Raw genomic sequence first — 11,192 nt, forward strand, 5'->3', positions numbered from 1 at the left:
CCAAAAGTGTTAGTAATTATGGTATACTTCTGTCCCCAAAGAAGTTACTTCTTTCACATAGAGGATGCCTAATAGTCGTATTAATTTTGGAGACTAGTTCATATATCTTTGTTAGCATGCATTTTCTAGCCAACTCTCAAGTCCTTCTTTAAACATCATTTTGCTCTCTTCTAGTTATCTATAGTACTGTGAATTCATATCATGATATCATGCTCAGGATTCCTGGATATTCTGATAATGCTATTGTAATTTATGAAGATAATAATTCACTAATTATTGTGATGTTGTCAAAAACCATACCTAATGTTAACAAAAGTATAGATTACTATTCTCATATTGTTAAATTTTAATCTAGTTAAAGGGAAGACAGAAATAAATCTACCAAACCATAAAAAGGATAAGAAATCATTGTAACAAATTTGGAATTAATTTAAAATAAATAATTAGAAGAGAACAGTCAGAGCAGCTAAATGGTGTAAAGGTTGAGACACTCAACTTTTTTCAGGAGGATTGGAATTAGACTTAAGACTCAGAAGTTAATTTTAAGAAATTTGACATATTTAATTACTTTCTGGCTCAGTCAACTCATCTGTGTAATGAGAGTAATACTAGTAGCTACCCTATGGTAAGTTATGAGGATTAACTGGGAAAAAACCCTAAAATACTTAGAAAAACTAGTCCTGGAAGATTATGTGAGAATTCTGTCACATTTTTCTTAACATAAAAAAAATAATATTATATCTACCAAATTGCTTTATGAAACAAAAATACTCCTGAACATAAATAATTAAAATAGGAAAGAGCGATAGAGGAAACCAGAGAAAGAGATAGAAAGCTAGACTGAGAAGCAGGAAAAGCTGAAATAAAAGACTCTTGAAAAATGCGACCTGTTTAATCATCAATAATTCACTTAAACTCTCAGTACACTAGACAGCACTTTAAGAGAATAACTTACTATGAATTTATCAGGTAATATCATATCCATGTAAGTAATTAGTTTCACATAATTATAACATACATTATTATATACATTAATAGATATATGTTCATATTTAGTTACTTATAAAGTAACACCTGAACATCATCTATTACTACATAATTATGTAATATACATTTTCATGTCTCTGGATACCAGCTTTTCTCTCTTTAAAACACTGGTGTAATTTCTTCTTCACAGGGTCACTATGGGTTTAACATGAAAATAAATGATATATTCAGAGTCTCTATCACACATCTTAATTTCTCCCCAAATATAAATTGTTTGGAACACATTTTCAGGGAAGGATGAAAGAACTATGATTTCATAATGAAGAGAGGCCAAATCTTCTTTTTCTCAGAACCCCTATAGAACCTGAGCAAAAATTGGGATTATCCTGGTTAGATCAAACCATAGGTCAGAATGTGTTCATTCAGGTGTTTAGAGAAGAGTTGTTTCTATTATAGAGCTCTAAAGGGAAATTGAGTAAGACATTAAAAACATAGAAGGCAGAAGATAGGAAATGCAATTGATACTCTGTCCAGGCAAATATTTTAAAAGTGATATTTTTGTCATCCAAAAAATATTTATACATTAAATGAAAATAAAAGCAAAACTTACTCTTGATTACTCAGGAGGCCATGAGGATCAATATGAAAATATTCCCAGTCAAATGGTATGGGTATTTCATGGACAAATAAAGGGAAGAATCCCCCCAAAACAAAGTCCCCATCCCTGTAGTGTGTGGGACCTGAATCCATTTTCAGAAAGCAAAGAGGATTTTCGATATGACCAAGTGAACAAGGATGCTCTGGTACCAGAAAAAGGAAAAGAACTGAGAGTATTAGGAATACCTCTTTCCAACTTATAAATAATGGCCACATAATGATTAGAGGCTGTGTTGTGGGTCTGACCTGGTTAGAATAGAACTAGGATTATGAAGAACTTTCTAAAAATGAAATAATTCTGTAAAAAAAACCAACAACATTTTTTCCTCTTTTAATTCTAAGGTCTCCATTACCTCCCAACATCTATAAAGATAAATGGAAAATTATTTAGAACCTAGTCCAAAATGAGGGTAACAAGAGATTAACCAGGGGACATTCATCATGCTTTTATACTGTTAATTATTACTATAGCCATATTTGTTATTAGAGAGGACAAGGATCATTATAATTTTTACCTGTTCATCCTCATATGCAATTAGAGAGCCAAATCAGTGGGTGCTCTGGGATCATCCCTCTTTGGAGCTCTACACCTGGGTTCCTAACTTTCAGTAACAAACATATTTTTACCCTTTCTCTTTCCCTGTCCAGGTATTCTCAGTAAACTACACTGAGAAAAATGTATCCCATGAACTTAAGTATTAGATATATACCAGACTGACCACATTAGGTCAACAATCAAGATTCTTACAATGATTCTGGAATACATGGAAATTATATCATGCAGAAGTCTGTGTGAGATGAAAAATTCATAGTGTCAAAGACTGGAATGGAGTGGAGCATCTGTTCAGTTCCTCCTTTCTACATTTCTTCTACAGGAGGCTTGGAGTCCCAGTTCTGAGTGTTTGTTTATCAAATTTTATCCCCTAACTTGGGTATTATACATAGTTTCTTCCCCCAGTTAACCGTATCATACACAGGGTCTTCCAAACATCCCTTTTCCAGAGAAAAAAAGTAAATTGCCAGACTCTCTTAATGAGAACTTCTTATATTACCTTAGTGATCAGAGCCAATCTCTCAGAAGTTCATCTTACAATGAATTTATTGAGCTTCATCTCCTCTAATTAACCTAATTAATAAACTTCCTGCCCAGTGTCCCAACCTTGCCCCAATGATCGTATGATTTCATTCGGTTATCTTACTAAATAGTGTTTGATGAACTATAGCTTCTGAACAATTGAACAATTAAAATCATTCTGACATTTAGGGATCAAGAATATCAGGACATAACCCTTTGAGTAATTTGATTGAAGGAAAGAATAAGTGTACATAGAATCATCTTGGAAAGGAGACCTCATTATATTTGTAGATTTTATATAGTATGCTCCCAAGTTTTTGCTTGAGAAAGGATAACCTTTCAGTCATTGCTTTTGGATACAATAACTTTTAACAGTGTATTAATAAATTCTCAGGTGTATCTCACTTTACATTTAACACCTACATGTTCACTTTTTAAAACAAAAGCTAGGAATACAGATGTCAGATTACAAAACATAAATAGTGATTAAAGATCTGAAAAATGATACTTCAGAACAACTTGAAAGTAGGCTATTGTTGCCTTTCTACCAGAAGTGTATGTAATTAGACTCAGAATGAGAGGAGGAAATCACTCAAGTTTTTATCAAGCACTTACTATGTTCCTGTACTGACCTAAGTGCTGAGGATAGAAAAAAAGATAGAAAAATATTCATTGCCATCTAGGAGCTCAGTAATATCTCAAATGTTTATAGTTTAAGTTTATAATAAAAGAAAACATTCTAAGGAAATTAATACTTTTACAATTCTTTTTGTGAAGATTGTACTTGGCTCTCCCCTGGTTGTAACAATGAAGGTACTTAGCTCTTCCCTGATTGAAAAGACTTAAATTGAAAAACATGTCTATTTTTATATTTTATTCCCGTAAGTGTAAACATCCTACTTAAAAATTAAATATGGAGACCTGCCTATATTCAGATTCAATCACAAAAAGTGCAAACACCATACTTAAAGTTGAGTGGGAAGAACTTCCCATGTTAGATCTAATCACAAAAGGTGTAAACATCCCACTTAATCATTTGTTGGGAGGTTCGTGACCCAGGTGTGAAATAGTGGGTAACGAATCAGAATCAACTAAATGCCTTCTGGGCAATCCTAGAAAAGAGCATGAACTATGATTGGTAGATATGGAATTAGGGGAAGGCACAGGAAGTGAGGCAAGAGAAAATGTCTTTAAAAGGGGCTTTCACTTCCTGTGAGAGGGAGTTCTTCAATTTTTTTCACTTTAAATATTATTTTATTTGGTCATTTCCAAACATTATTCATTGGAAACAAAGATCATTTTCTTTTCCTCCCTGCCCACCCCTTTCCCACCCCCTCTCCCATAGCCAACGCACGATTCCACTGGGTATCACATGTGTTCTTGGTTCGAACCCATTTCCATGTTGTTGGTATTTGAATTAGAGTGTTCATTTAGAGTCTTTCCTCAGTCGTATCCCCTTCCCCCCTATAGTCAAGCAGTTGCTTTTCCTCGGTGTTTTTACTCCCATAGTTTATCCTCTGCTTGTGGATAGTGTTTTTTAGATCCCTGCAGATTGTTCAGGGACATTGCATTGACACCAATGGAGAAGTCCATTACCTTCGATTGTACCAAAGTGTATCAGTCTCTGTGTATAATGTTTTCCTGGTTCTGCTCCTTTCACTCTGCATCACTTCTTGGAGGTCATTCCAGTCTCCATGGAATTCCTCTACTTTATTATTCCTTTTAGCACAATAGTATTCCATCACCAACATATACCACAATTTGTTCAGCCATTGCCTAAGTGAAGGGCATCCCCTCGTTTTCCAATTTTTGGCCACCACAAAGAGCTCAACTATGAATAATCTTGAACAAGTCTTTTTACTTATTGTCTCTTTGGGATACAAACCCAGCAGTGCTATGGCACAATCAAAGGGCAGACAGTCTTTTATCACCCTTTGGGCATAGTTCCAAATTGCTCTCCAGAATGGTTGGATCAATTCACAACTCCACCAGTAATGAATTAATGTCCCTACTTTGCCACATCCCCTCCAGCATTCATTACTTTCCATAGCTGTCATGTTAGCCAATCTGCTAGATGTGAGGTGATACCTCAGGGTTGTTTTGACTTGCATCTCTCTGATTATAAGAGATGTAGAACACTTTTTCATGTGCTTATTAATATTTTTGATTTCTTTGGCTGAGAACTGCCTGTTCATGTCCCTTGCCCATTTATCAATTGGAGAATGGCTTGATTTTTTGTACAACTGATGTAGCTCTTTGTAAATTTGAGTAATTAAACCTTTGTCAGAGGTTTTTATGAAGATTGTTTCCCAGTTTCTTGCTTCCATTCTGATTTTAGTTACATTGGTTTTGTTTGTACAGAACCTTTTTAATTTGATGTAGTAAAAATTATTTATTTTACATTTTGTGACTCTGTCTAAGTCTTGCTTGGTTTTAAAGCCTCTGCCTTCCCAAAGGTTTGACATGTATACTATTCTGTGTTTGCCTAATTTTTTTATAGTTTCCTTCTTTATGTTCAAGTCATTCACCCATTTTGAATTTATCTTGGTGTAGGGTGTGAGGTGTTGATCTAAACCTAATCTTTCCCACACTGTCCTCCAATTTTCCCAGCAGTTTTTATGAAATAGTGGATTTTTGTCCCAAAAGCTGGGATCTTTGGGTTTGTCATATACTGTCTTGCTTAGGTCGCTTGCCCCCAGTCTATTCCACTGATCCTCCTTTCTGTCTCTTAGGCAGTACCAGATTATTTTGATGACCGCTGCTTTATAATATAGTCTGAGATCTGGGACTGCAAGGCCCCCTTCCTTTGTATTTTTTTTTTCATTAGTTCCCTGGATATCCTTGATCTTTTGTTCTTCCAAATGAACTTTGTTATGTTTTTTTTTTTTGAACAGTAAAAAATTTTTTGGAAGTTCCATGGGTATGGCACTAAATAGATAGATGAGTTTGGGTAGGATGGTCATTTTTATTATATTGGCTCGTCCTACCCATGAGCAGTTAATGTTCTTCCAATTGTTCAAGTCTAGTTTTAGTTGTGTGGAAAGTGTTTTGTAGTTGTGTTCATATAGTTCCTGTGTTTGTTTTGGGAGATAGATTCCTAAGTATTTTATTTTGTCTAAGGTAATTTTGAATGGGATTTCTCTTTCTAGTTCTTGCTGCTGAGCTGTGTTGGAGATATATAGAAAAGCTGATGATTTATGTGGGTTTATTTTGTATCCTGCTACTTTGCTAAAGTTGTTGATTATTTCAATTAGCTTTTTGGTTGAATCTCTAGGATTCTTTAAAAAGACCATCATGTCATCTGCAAAGAGTGATAACGTGGTCTCCTCATTGCCAATTTTAATGCCTTCAATTTCTTTTTCTTATCTAATTGCTACTGCTAGTGTTTCTAGTACAATGTCAAATAATAGAGGTGATAATGGACATGTTGTTTCACTCCTGATCTTAATGGGAATGCATCTAGTTTATCCCCATTGCAGATGATATTAGTTGATGGTTTTAGATATATACTGTTTATTATTTTTAGGAACGACCCTTCTATTCCTATGCTTTCTAGTGTTTTTAATAGGAATGGGTGTTGTATTTTTTAAAAGGCTTTTTCTGCGTCTATTGAAATAATCATGTGATTTTTGTTGGTTTGCTTGTTGATGTGGTCAATTATGTGGATGGTTTTCCTAATATTGAACCAGCCCTGCATCCCTGGTATAAATCCTACTTGATCATGGTGAATGACTCTTCTGATCACTTGCTGGAGTCTTTTTGCTAGTATCCTAGTTAAGATTTTTGCATCTATATTCATTAGGGAGATTGGTCTATAATTTTCTTTCTCTGTTTTTGGCCTGCTTGGTTTTGGAATTAGTACCATGTTTGTGTCATAAAAGGAATTTGGTAGAACTCCCTCTTTGCTTATTATGTCAAATAGTTTGTATAGTATTTGGGGTTAGCTGTTCTTTGAATGTTTGATAGAATTCACTGGTGAATCCTTCAGGCCTTGGGGATTTTTTCTTAGGAAGTTCTTTGATGGCCTGTTGGATTTCTTTTTCTGATATGGGATTATTTAAGAAATCTATTTCTTCTTCTGTTAGTCTAGGCAATTTATATTTTTGTAAATATTCATCCATATCACCTAGATTGGTATATTTATTGCCATATAGTTGGGCAAAGTAGTTTTTAATGATTGCCTTAATTTCCTCTTCGTTGGAGGTGATGTCCCCCTTTTCATCCTTGATGCTGTTAATTTGCCTTTCTTCTTTCCTTTTTTTAATTAGATTGACCAATACTTTGTCTATTTTGTCTGTTTTTTCAAAGTACCAGCTTCTAGTCTTGTTTATTACCTCAATAGTTCTATCACTTTCGATTTTATTAGTTTCTCCCTTAATTTTTAGGATCTCTAGTTTGGTTTTCTTCTGGGGGTTTTTAATTTGTTGGTTCTCAAGTTTTTTGATTTGCATTTCCAACTCATTGATCTCTGCCCTCCCTAATTTGTTAATATATGCACTCATGGATATGAATTTACCTCTGATTACTGCTTTGGCTGCACCCCATAAGGTTTGAAAGGATGTCTAGCCGTTGTCATTTTCCTCAATGAAATAATTGTTTCTATGATTTCTTCTCTAACTAACTGATTTTGGAGTATCATATTATTTAATTTCCAATTAATTTTTGATTTGGCTCTCCATCTACCCTTTCCAATCAATATTTTTATTGATTTATGATCTGAAAAGGTTGCATTTATTTTTTCTACTTTTCTGCATTTGAGTGCCATGTTTCTGTGACCTAGTGTATGATCTATTTTTGTGAATGTGCCATGTGGTGCTGAGAAGAAGGTGTATTCCTTTTTGTCCCTATTTATTTTTCTCCATATGTCTATTAACTCTAATTTTTCTAGTATTTCTTTCACCTCTTTTACCTCTTTCTTGTTTATTTTTTGGTTTGATTTATCTAAATTTGATAGTGGTTGGTTCAAGTCTCCCACTAATATGGTTTTACTGTCTATTTCCTCCTTCAATTCTCCAAGTTTCTCCATTAAGAATTTGGATGCTATACCATTTGGTGCATACATGTTGATTAGTGATATTTCCTCATAGTCGATAGTCCCTTTTAACAGAATGTATTTACCTTCCCTATCCCTTTTGATCAAGTCTATTTTTGCTTTGGCTTTGTCAGATATCATGATTGCAACTCCTGCCTTCTTTCTATCAGTTGAGGCCCACAAGGTCTTATTCCATCCTTTAATTCTAACCTTGTGAGTATCAACCCGCCTCATATGTGTTTTTTGAGGACACCAAATTGTAGGGTTTTGGGTTCTAATCCAATCTGCTATTTGTCTACGTTTTATGGGTGAGTTCATCCTATTCGCGTTCAAAGTTATGATTGTCATTTCTGGATTCGCTGGCATTTTGATAACTTCCCCTAGTTCTGACCTTTCTTCTTTAGCTATCTCCTTTTTAACCAATATTTTACTTTAGGTCAGTCCCCTAGACCCCTTCTTTGAGATACTTCCCTTTCTAGCCCCTCCCTTTTTTATGCTGCCTTCCCCTCCCTGCTATTCTTCCCTCCCTTTTTATACTTCCTCCACCCTCCCCTCCTTGGTTTTCCTTTCTTTCTTACCCTGTTGGATAAGATAGAATTCAGGATCCCACTGAATCTAGATGTTCTTCCCTCTCAGATTTGATTCCACTGAGAGTAAGGTTTAAGTAATTCCACTTCACGTTCTTTCCTCTCCTCATATGAGAGTTCTTCCCCTCCCTTTCTCATGTGTATCTTTGTATGGGAAAGATTATTCTATTTATTTCCCCCCCCCATTTATTCTATTTATTTCTTGAAGAAAATGTTAGTATTTTCAATGATTCCCCCCTCCCTTTTTCTTTCTTTGCCCCCCCTTTCACCAAATCTTCATGATTCCCCAATCTTTCCCTATGCATGTTTCTTCTAACTACTCTTATGATGCATACAATTTTTGAGAGTTAAACAATACATTTTCCCCACATATTAATATACATAATTTGATATAAATGTAGTCATTGTAGAAGAGAGTTTGACTTAAAGAAAAAGATAAGATTTATCTCCTTTTCCCTTTCTTTCAAATTTACCTTTTCATATTTCACTTGCTTTCTGTGATTGGATATCAAATTTTCCACTAAGTTCTGGTCTTTTCTTAGCAAATGCTTGGAAATCTATTTTGTTGAATGCCCATACTTTCTCCTGGAAGTATATAGTCAGTTTTGCTGGGTAGTTGATTCTTGGTTGGAGACCCAGCTCGCTTGCCTTTCTAAATATCCTATTCCATGCTTTGTGGTCTCTTAGTGTGTTAGCCGCTAAGTCCTGTGTGATCCTTATGGGAGTCCCCCTATATCTGAAGCTCCTCTTCTTGTCTTTTTGTAGGATTTTCTCCTTTTCTTGGAAGCTCTTGAATTTGGTGATTACATTCCTGGGGGTTGTCTTTTGGGAATTTAGTATAGAGGGTGTTCTATGAACTCTTTCTATTTCTATTTTGCCCCCTTGCTCCAGAACATGCGGGCAATTTTCTTCCATAATCTCCTGTAGAATAGCATTAAGGTTTTTGTTTATCTCTGGTTTTTTGAGCAGACCAATAATTCTGAGGTTGTCTCTTCTTCACATAAGTTGCTGTATGGCATTTTTTTAAGCCCATGAATTGATGGATATTTGTCACAAGTTTTTACAAACATAGCAATCTTTCAACCTTGGTAATAAACATATTTTTAAACAAAGTAAAACTTATTTTGGGTTTAGAAAATCATCATGAAATCTCTATATATAATTCTGGTGGAAGTAAAATAGTGAGCTGAAGAGTATAAATAAAGGGATGCTCCTTTTTGGAGGCTTTTTAGGGGTACAAATACCCTGAGATTAACTTCCCAACTTCCATTCACATGTGGGAAGGTTGGGGTTTATAAAATATATTTCACTTCAGCTATGGGCCTTACCTCACGGTAGGGGCAGGCAAAAATGACCAGAGATTGTTTAAAAAAATTACAAAAACCATATTTAAAAAACCCTTAAAATCATTTGAGATATTTAGCATATTAAATTTTCCAAAGGTTGTTATACAATTATAACCAGTTCTGAAGAAGTCCATCTATCCTCTATGTGACAATTTACAAAAGCAAAATAGAAAAGAGCTGTTTTTTTTAATATGGGCTTAATTGCAATAATATTTGTTCAGCACAGTTATAGGGGGAAAACAACAAAATTTTTTAAAACTCAGTACATTAAATGAACAGTATAACAGAGTAATATTGAATCCAGTAATATATGAATTTAAAATCACAAAGTTAAACCTTAAACCAAGCAAATATCAAAATGCAATAGAAATACAGAGATTTGTATAAACCATAGGAGTCTGAAATGCCTTAAAATTTATAACTGCCAGTCTTTAAAGTTCCCTAGGTGTTTTTTTTTTATCAATTATCCATTTAAATGTCTATTGTCCAAAGGCAGAGTAATAAGGGCTAAGCAAAGAGGGTTAAGAGATGTGCTCAGGGCCCAAAAGCTGGGAAGTATCTGAGGCCAGATTTTAACCCAGGACCACATGTCTTTAAGCCTGACTCTCAGTTCGTTGAGCCACCCATTTGCCCCTTCAAAGTTGAATATTTGGGCTGAATCTTTCTTCTGGCACACAGGTGAAATCAGTGAAATTACCAGAACAGCCAAAAGGTATCCTTTTAAATAGCCCATTGCTAAAAAGTCTGTTTCTTTTCCTCTCCATTTCTCTCTCTCCCCTGCTACCATCTGTCCACATGGCCAATAGTCCTGTTACCGGCTGGTAGAAATGAGTCCTGTGAGCTGGCTGGGTCAGGGGCCAGTTTTTGCTGGACTGGGATATACTGAGCCAGATGGGCGAGAAACCACTGGGGTGGGCAGGCCCGGGACCAGGTGAGGATGGCGAGAGGTCAGGATCCACAGCAGGAAAAAACAGACAGGCAGAACAAAGCAGCTGGGAACCAGGTGAGAGGCAAACAGCAAACAGGTCTGGATCGGGGCTGCAGGCAGGAACGGAGAAGTGGCCAGCCAGCTGAGCCAGTTGGGAGAGCTGTGTAATGCCTGGAATGAGCAGCAGCTTTGTGAGGGTAAAAAAAACCCAGCCAGAGAAATGTGGCTCAAAAAATTTTTTTTTCTAGGCACTAGCTATTAAAGATTAACTAAAGATCAGAAAAGAATCAGAAGATTGAGATATTTCATTTTCCCGAAGTGGTTACGCCAACTGTAAAGATTAAAATTTAGGGGAGACTGAGGCAGGTAGAAATTAGTTTCTCTCTGCAATGAGTATTATATTTTTAGAGGTTTATTGAAGATTAAGGATTAAAGAAAATACAGAATAAGAAACACTTGCCTAGGCCAGAGAGGCCTAGACAAGACCGCACCTACATTATGGAAAGAGCCACGTCTGCTCCAAAATGGAAGTCCAAAAGAGACACAAAAGCCTTTGCAATCAGCTTAAATCCCTTCTCGA

Source organism: Monodelphis domestica, chromosome 4 (genome assembly GCF_027887165.1).
Source record: "Monodelphis domestica isolate mMonDom1 chromosome 4, mMonDom1.pri, whole genome shotgun sequence".
Taxonomy (NCBI): Eukaryota; Metazoa; Chordata; class Mammalia; order Didelphimorphia; family Didelphidae; genus Monodelphis; species Monodelphis domestica.